An 8,252-nucleotide genomic window follows, 5' to 3' on the forward strand; every position below is an offset into this window, starting at 1 on the left:
AACCCAGAAACAAAGCTTCATTGCTTTCGATGCACTCCTCATGAAATTATGTCTGTTTTTTGCAAAGAAATGATCATTTCATTCACAATTTTTCACTGGTGGGTAGAAAGCATGAAAGTGGCTTTCTAGGAAAGCTTATAGTGGATAGTTAAAAAAGAAAGAATGCAGCTTCTTCCCCATTGTATCTTTGGTAATTATTTTCAACTGTCATGAGCAGAAATTCAGGGAGCTGGGGCAATAGAGTCTAGAGAAAGCCCTACTGGCCAGGATCTGCTCTATGGTTGCTCCCTCCACAATAAAGCCACTCTGTAAGGGCGCTCTGCAACTTCCCTGCCGTTGCTGCTTGACCCAGCAGCCTCAGGCTACAGCTGAGATCCTGCCTCTGGAGTGGCTTCCATCCCTCCCACAAGGACTTGAAGAACTTGACCAGGTACAACCTCAAACCACCCAACACTTGGGCCTTTGGATAGCTGTTCTCCTTCCAGGTCACCTGTGGGGAGAGTTAGCTTCTCCTTATTTTCTCCCCATACCCTGAGTGCCTCTCATTGGAGACCAGCGTTTTCCCTTCTGATTCCAGGTCCTCTCTGCAATCATTTGTCAATCTCCAACCCTGACTTCAGGTAACAGATTCGACCTTGCTCCAACTATCCCCAAAGCAGCCCCATGAAAGTGTTCCATTCAGGACGGTTTATTTTGGCCAGGCCATCCCAATGAATGACAACTCTCTTCGGTGATGCATCCTTCACTATAAACGTCCCGCTGTTGAGAGGCTGCTTGTGTGCACATTTCCAAGTCAGGTGCACTTTTCTTTTTGGTTCCCAGTTCCAAATCCTTGAGCAAGGGCATAACGCTGGGCAGTGATGGTCCTAAATTCATCCCCAAGGGCTGAGGGGAGTAATTCTTTCCCCTCCATATCAAAATAGTCACCTAGCAGGGCCTGTGGTGACTCTAATGTGGCCTGGGCAGTCTCAGTACGGGTTCATCAGGTCTTAGGCAGTAAACAGGAAGTGCATGTTTGCAGAGCAGAGCTGGGAAGCTGCCACACAATTTTTGTCTTCTTGGCTCATGTATGAGTGCTTCTGTGGCTCCAGGTCTCTGACGGAGGCATACCAAAATCAAGAAGTATTTAATGAGTCACTAATATAGATTAACTGCTGTAACTTAGCTTGACCCGGAAAGAAAATAGATGGGCTAGCAATGAAACATTTGGAATAAATCCTAAGCCATTACCAACTGTGGTAGGTAGTCATCAGAAGAGCTGAGCTGTTGTCACACGAGGAGAGCCAGGGCAGGTTCGGGGCAGGAGGAGCCTGGGGAGGTCCCCTCCAGGCAGGAGGGCTCAGTGGTGAGCAGCCCAGCACCCTTCAGGGGAGGGCACTCAACAAACATGACCATGCCTTATAGAGGCGGGCCAGGGACAAGGACTGGTGAGAAGGCCCTGTCCAAGTAAGAAGAGAGGCAGGATCCAGCGGAACCCCAACATGAATACTCTGTTTAAGAGGCAACATCTCTGGAGAAGACCAAGAAGAGACAGATGATGGAGTGGAAAAAATGGACTCTTTCTTTTTTGTTTTTGAAATGGAGTTTCGCTCTTGTTGCCCAAGCTGGAGTGCAATGGCGTGATTTCGGCTCACTGCAACCTCCGCCTCCTGGGTTCAAGCAATTCTCCTGCCTCAGCCTCCCAAGCAGCTGGGATTACAGTGTCCGCCACCACGCCCAGCTAATTTTTTCTTGTATTTTCAGTAGAAACGGGGTTTCACCATGTTAGCCAGGCTGGTCTCCAACTCCCGACCTCAGGTGATCTGCCCGTCTCAGCTTCCCAAAGTGCTGGGATTATGGTCGTAAGCCACCACGCCCTGTCAGATGGACTCTCCTAACCCCTTCATCAAGATGGGATAAAGGGCCAGGTGAAGTGCCTCATGCCTGTAATCTCAGCACTTTGGGAGGCCGAGGCGGGAGGATCACTTAAGTCCAGGACTTTGAGACCAGCCTGGGCAACATAGTAAGACCCTGTCTCTACAAATAATTTAAAAATTAGCCGGATGTGATGGCACACACCTGTGGTCCCAGCTGCATGGAAGGCTGTGGCAAGAGGATCATTTGGGCCCAGGAGTTCAAGGCTGCAGTGAGCCGTGATCATACCATGGCACTCCAACTTGGGCAACAGAGTTAAACATTATCTCAGAAAAAAAAGGAGGGGAGATAAAGGAGGAAAATTATAAAAAAAGTGAGCTGACAAGTGCGTATTAGAGGACAGAAGCTGATGATTTGAGAGGAAGCAACTGAAGGTGTACCTGGGAGGCCACAAGTCTTTGGAGCCAGAGGTGTTACTGTGTGTGAAGACACAGCTCTAAAGAAGGTAACTATTTTGCCCAAACAGAATCAGCCAAGGATAGTGTCCTGCTGCCAACCTGTATTGGCAAATGACCAAACCCCCCTCATCCCTCTAAAACTCCTTTTCCCTTCTTAGACTCCCCCCCAGTAGGTTTTGTACAATGGAGGAGGCGACTGGACTTTACTAGCAATCTGTCTCCATGGTCCTTGTTATAAACAAAGGGATCTTTAATGAGAGAGCATTTCCCCACCCAGTCGTCAATGTGACATATACGCCAACATCTTGCAACTGATAAGCTATACAATAAAAAGAAGGCATAAGGTTTCTTATGCAAATATATGTTCCTTTGAACACAGTGAAATAGACAGCTTAGAGCTGTCTTTCAAGCTATTCATGTCCAAATCAATAGCCCAGCCCTGGACAGAAACAATCAGGATGGCTTCCCGTCAGAGACAGGCCTGTGGTGGTGAGCCAGAGGTCACCAAGCCACAGGATAAACCTGGTACAGCGTAACAGGAAGGGCTGGCTAGATTATGGAATTAGAGAATGTACATGGCACTTAAAGATAAAACACAAAACTGTAGAGAAATGTACCCTTTTAGGGGGCTGCAATAGGCCACACCCCCAGAATCCCAAGAGGTTCTCCTGTGGAAAATTTGAAATGCTTTGCTTATGGACATATAAGGAAGTCTCACCTAGCTCAGCATCCCATATTCTCACTTTCATCGCCTCCCCCCTTGATGAAAAAAATCAAATATCATGTGTCATCACAGACAGAGAAAAAGCACAACGTCTAAATGAATACAAGAAACACGAATCCAAAATGCATAGAGAACATAGCTGCACACCCTCTTTCACCCTCTTTCACATTAAAAAAACAATTAACAGCAACCTCAGCTAACAAAGCAAAAGGACACATGGGGTAATCCAGTGATCCGACAGGGCCGGGGCGTGGCTCCTGACAAGGTAGTCTTTGTGGGAGGGTGTAGAGTAGCTCCACCCCGGCCAGATCAAACATGAGGGCTGTAGGCTTAACATCGTCCCAGATGTCTTCAGCTTTCCTTCCTTCTTCTGTGGTCCACTGAGAGGCCAGCGGTCCAACCCTGCTTCACTCCCCTCTAGAAGACATCCCGGAGGCTCCCAGCCTGCCAGCTCCTCTGAAAACACTGCCTCGTCACACACCCTGTGCAGATACCTGCCAGGTGCCCTATTCCCTCCTAGATCCTATTTAAAATCCCACAATTTAGGGCAGCTGCCCTTCCTAGCCTTATATTACTTTTCTTTTTTTAACCTTAATCTGACCAGGCTATTTGCCAGCCCTCCGCTGCTTTCCTGGATTTTCGTGCACTGTGCTTTTTCCCAGGAATCTCTTCCTGCCTAGCAGAATCTGGAGCTCCTTCTTTAAGGCTCAGTCAAACTCTGCTACAAAGCCTTGACTAATCCTCTCTCTCCTGTGGTTCCATCACACTATGACAGTTGTCACACTGCTTTGGACTTTTAGCCATTTGATCTGAGATTCAAAGGCAGCAACTTGAGAGTCAGCCTGTGTTTTACTTATTTTGGTATTTTCCACACTCCTTACACATATGTTCCTTTCTCCTGCTACAACTCAATTTGTTCGCCTTGGACAAGTCACTACATGTAAGACTTGGTGCCCTTATCTGCAAAATGGGGCTAATAATAATCATAAGTCCTTCATAAGCATTGTTATTAGAATTAAATGAATGGATGCAAATTAGGCGTTTAGTGCACAGCTTGATATAAGAAGTGTTACTTGCTACTGTAACAATATTCTATAAAAATAAATTTTTATTTATTTAATGCTGTAACAGTCTCTTTCCAGCTTTTGGGGCATCTCTTAACTTCCTTCCTTTGTGAAGAAAAAAGTACTTACTATGTTTTGGTGTTCTTATTTCTCGCTTCACATCCAGATCATTTTGAGGGTCTTTAAAGATATTCATGCCTGAGCCCCACCCTCCAAAAATTCTCCTTCAGTGGGTGGAGCCTAGCCATGACCAATTTTTGTTTGTGGAGCATTTCTCTTGTGGATCTAGGGTGGACAACCCCTGCAAATCACTAGATAGCTTATCATTTCTACCAGAAGTCCCTTCAGCCTTGATTGCTAGAGAAACAAGCTGTAATTTAGGGGAATTCAATCTCCAGAATATCCTACTATTAATACCCAGAGATGTACATTTCACCTTCTTTAACTCCACCCCTGGTCATTCCCTCTAAGCTCTCATGATGACTCAGCATTCTTACTACCTCTTGGTTTTCCTTCTATTTCCATAATAGTAAAGTACTTGTTCAGGATAACTTACTGCTAAGTAATAAAAACATAAAGTAGTGGTGAGTAGAAGGGGAAGAACACATAAAATCTTTCCAACTCTCCATTTCTCATTTCTCCTCCCTAACTCATGATGAGAAATAGGCCTGATCCCATCAGCCAAGAGTGGGGAGGCGTACGCAGGAATGACCTGGTGCCTGTGTCCACGTGAGCAGCTGCACAGACAGTTGGACGATTACAGCAGTAAGTCTAGGGTAATTGCTGTTAGAGAGATGCAGAACCCTATTTTTTTGCCCTGTAGCCACTTAAAAACCTTTGTTCATAATTACAGAAAGAAAGCTTGTACTTCTTACTGGGCATTGGATTTCAGTGGGAATTAGGCCAAAATAGGAACCAGAGAATTGGCCCCACTGCGGCCAACCTGGGAATGCTGAATCAGTCCTGTTCTGCCGACTCAATTCTCTCTTCGAACTGCAAGACTCAGAGTCTAAGCATTGAGACCAGTGGTTCTATTGCCAAGACAAAGGAAAAAAAAAAAAAAAGGCTGATTAAATTTGAAACATGGCAGATAATGCCAAAGGCAGAGTTGATGTGATCTCCGAAGAGAGAGAAACAGAATGTGCGTATTGGAAAAATGAAGTCGCGTCATAAGATGACTACTGCGAAGCAGTTGTTCTGAAGAATACCCCTTTATCTGTGTCCTCTTAGATGTCCTCTTTCTTTGTTCCCTTAGACTCTTCTAGTTCTGGATGGTCTCTGGTGGTTGCTGTTGTTTTTCTAATAGCCAGAGGAATGTGACTTAAAAACCCACATGAAAGGCCCATGAAATATCAAGGTGATTCTGAGGATGGCTCCACTTGCTCCAGAGCCCAAGTTCTGGCTTAGGTAGAGGATACCCCAAGGAGACTCAAACCACAGATCCAACTTTGAGCTGCTCCCAAAAGCCCCAAAATGCCTTCAGCCCACTCCAGACAGGCTTAAAAGATTAGTTGGACAGAGTCTTGGACGTAATTTTTACAGGTTAGGAAACTAATGCCTAGAGAGGGTAACTAAGCCACCCAGATCACATATGCCCGCAACAGAGACAGGCTGAGCGCCTGACTTCTAACAGCCATGCACTTGCTGGATTCCTTCTCTGAGCTGGGGAATGCCAGGCTAGCCCCAGAATGGCCTGTGGGGCTGGAGAAGAAGACTGTTCCCAAGCCATATACCCCATGGCCCTCCAGTTTTGGGTGAATGCTTTTGAAAACTTCGTCTAGGCACCGATTACGCAAACAAAACAGAAGAAGTGGAGACTGAGTGAGCCAGCCAGAGAGGACATTCTTTATGTATGAGGCCACTGGCTTTCAGTGCAAGCTACTCACAGAAACAAGGTTCTTGTGTGGACTGCCACAAGTAAGGTTCTCCAAGGCCTTGAGTTGCAGCAGAGAAAACGTGAAACATCTACAAAATGTTCTGCAGCTTTACTCAGCTCTTTAAACTCAAATATTTGTTTTGGATCAGGAAATGGCTCAGGGCATGGACACAATCTGACCAAGTGTGTGATCCCGGTGCCACGTGGCCACAGCATGATTCAGGATTTCTCCGACTCTAGCCACTCCTCTAATCATCAACAGCACCTGAGTCAGACTCCTGGCGTCCTGGTGGGGCCAGGACCCACCCTTCCACTGCCAGCCTGTCTCCAGGGTCGAGTGCAGTCCAGCGCCCCCTGCTGGGCACCCTCTCTTGTTCCTCTCCAGCTGGGTTTGCCAGCCTGGACTGGCTGCCCAAATTCAAGACATGGCAGCTAATGCCAAGTGTGACTTAAAGGCTCTCCACTTTCTGTTTTACAGGAGGGTCTGTCTGCTTAAGATGCTCAGTGTCTGGGGATGCCATATTTTTCCTGTCGCCAGCCCCTCTCAAAAGAAGGAAATTCATTTGGGAGTGGTTTGGGGTGGATGAGGACATCCTTCCTTCACATCTTTGGTGTCACCGAAACAGGTGGAATTCCTGGCTGGAGGCAGGTGACGCTCCGGTGAGCACATCCGAGGCAGCAGGCGCAGTCTGCTCACCTCGCAGCTGAGAAGGGGGAGAGGTTTCGCCAGCTGCCTCATCAAATGGAATGCAAACAAACAGAGAGGAGAGCTCTGCTTACTCATCACGCCCTCAGCTACTCCAGCCCTGCTCCAGGGTGCTCAGAGAAAAAGAGGGCAGCCCTCTGCCAAGCAAGGCTCCCTGGTGCGTCTTTCCAGGGAGGAAGGACTCCTCTGGGAAGAACTCCCGCTAGGGCACTCCGGGCATCTGGATTTCCAGCTGTACTCAGCAAGGAGTGGCCACAGAAAGTTCTGAGTGCTTCTTGAAGGAAAGCATAAACCATCAGCAGAGAGGTAGAGACAGAGAAAGAGAGAGAGAGAGAGAGAGAGAGAGAGAGAGAGAGAGAGAGAGAGAATGGGCCTCCCAGCCTACAAAGTCCCTGCACCAGAAGTAAGGACATCAAGCTTGAGACCTCGAAGCTGCAGCCGTGCACACCCATTCTCCCAGCAGCTCATGTCTGCAACTGCTGCCACAGAGAGGGGCCTTCCACCCCACAACCAAAAATAAGACTTAAATGCACATACCCCTTTGATGGAAAAACAGTGACCTTCAAACCCATTGAAACAAGAAGTCACTGATTTTAAATCCTTTACTGAGATTGATAAGGTTAAAGGATTATGCGTCAGGTGGATGTGATCCACGGCCACTACACAAATTGGGCTAGGGCTTACTCTTCTCTCATTAAAAAACCTGATTGACTCCCCCAACGTAGGTAGAATGCACCCTCTCCTCTTTGGATTCTCTTTATCTTCCTTAGTGATGTTGTGAGGCTTTCTCAGGACTAAGCCTGCAAGTTGTCTATTAACCCAGCTTTTCAGGGGAGACTGCCTAATATTGACCAAGTGCTTTAGAGAGTCATATCATCTGTGAGCCGGCAGAGATCCAGAACTCCAGTCCAGCACTCACATTTTACAGACAAGGAAGGCAGTGCCAGGGCCTTAGCCCAGCTTCACAACTCTTTCTGTGGTTCTCTTGGCGACTGACAACAAAATGACACCTCCCTATTCTGGTCTGGCTTGGGCTCTGGCTGCTGGTACAGAACTGGCCGAAATCCTTCCTTTCAAGCTTTCTGGGTAATGGAAACCCTGCTTGACTAATTAGGGCCCACCTCTCTGGAACTCCTGAATCACTGGCATTCATTAAAGATAGAAAAGCGTTTTCTCCCCCTAATGAAGGAGAACTGGAATAATATAGATGAGTCACACACACTGAAAACTATCATGATATTCAAGAAAGGTTACCTTCTCTCACACCTGCAGATCTGGGAGGGTGGATTTAAATCTATACCCAGTTCCTCTCCTTGGGCTCCAACTGTGGCAAGAGGGTTTGTTGCTGGTTGTTTTTTGTTTTTTTTTCTTTTGCTCCGGTTCCTTGTTGTAGGATGGGGATGTGGGTTCTGTTTTAGGAGGTATGGATTTCGTGGGCAGATGGTGTGGAGGAGGTTAGAAGAAAAGCAATACACACACACAGAAACACACACACACCACCCCACACACATTAATGCACACACACAGAAACACACACACACCACCCCACACACATTAATGCACACACACA

At 47.0% G+C, this 8,252-nt stretch overlaps 1 long non-coding RNA gene across 1 annotated transcript in view; it reads right to left on the bottom strand.

Moving 5' to 3' along the window:
• Nucleotides 1-672: 672 nt before the first annotated feature.
• Nucleotides 673-8,252, bottom strand: part of LOC116562177 — an 8,288-nt gene continuing 708 nt past the window's right edge. Inside the window, exon 2 of the long non-coding RNA XR_004273821.1 lies at nucleotides 673-1,095. This is a non-coding gene — a long non-coding RNA (uncharacterized LOC116562177). The remainder of the gene's footprint in view (nucleotides 1,096-8,252) is intronic.

Source organism: Sapajus apella, unplaced genomic scaffold (assembly GCF_009761245.1).
Source record: "Sapajus apella isolate SASKATOON/1434 unplaced genomic scaffold, GSC_monkey_1.0 scaffold32, whole genome shotgun sequence".
Taxonomy (NCBI): Eukaryota; Metazoa; Chordata; class Mammalia; order Primates; family Cebidae; genus Sapajus; species Sapajus apella.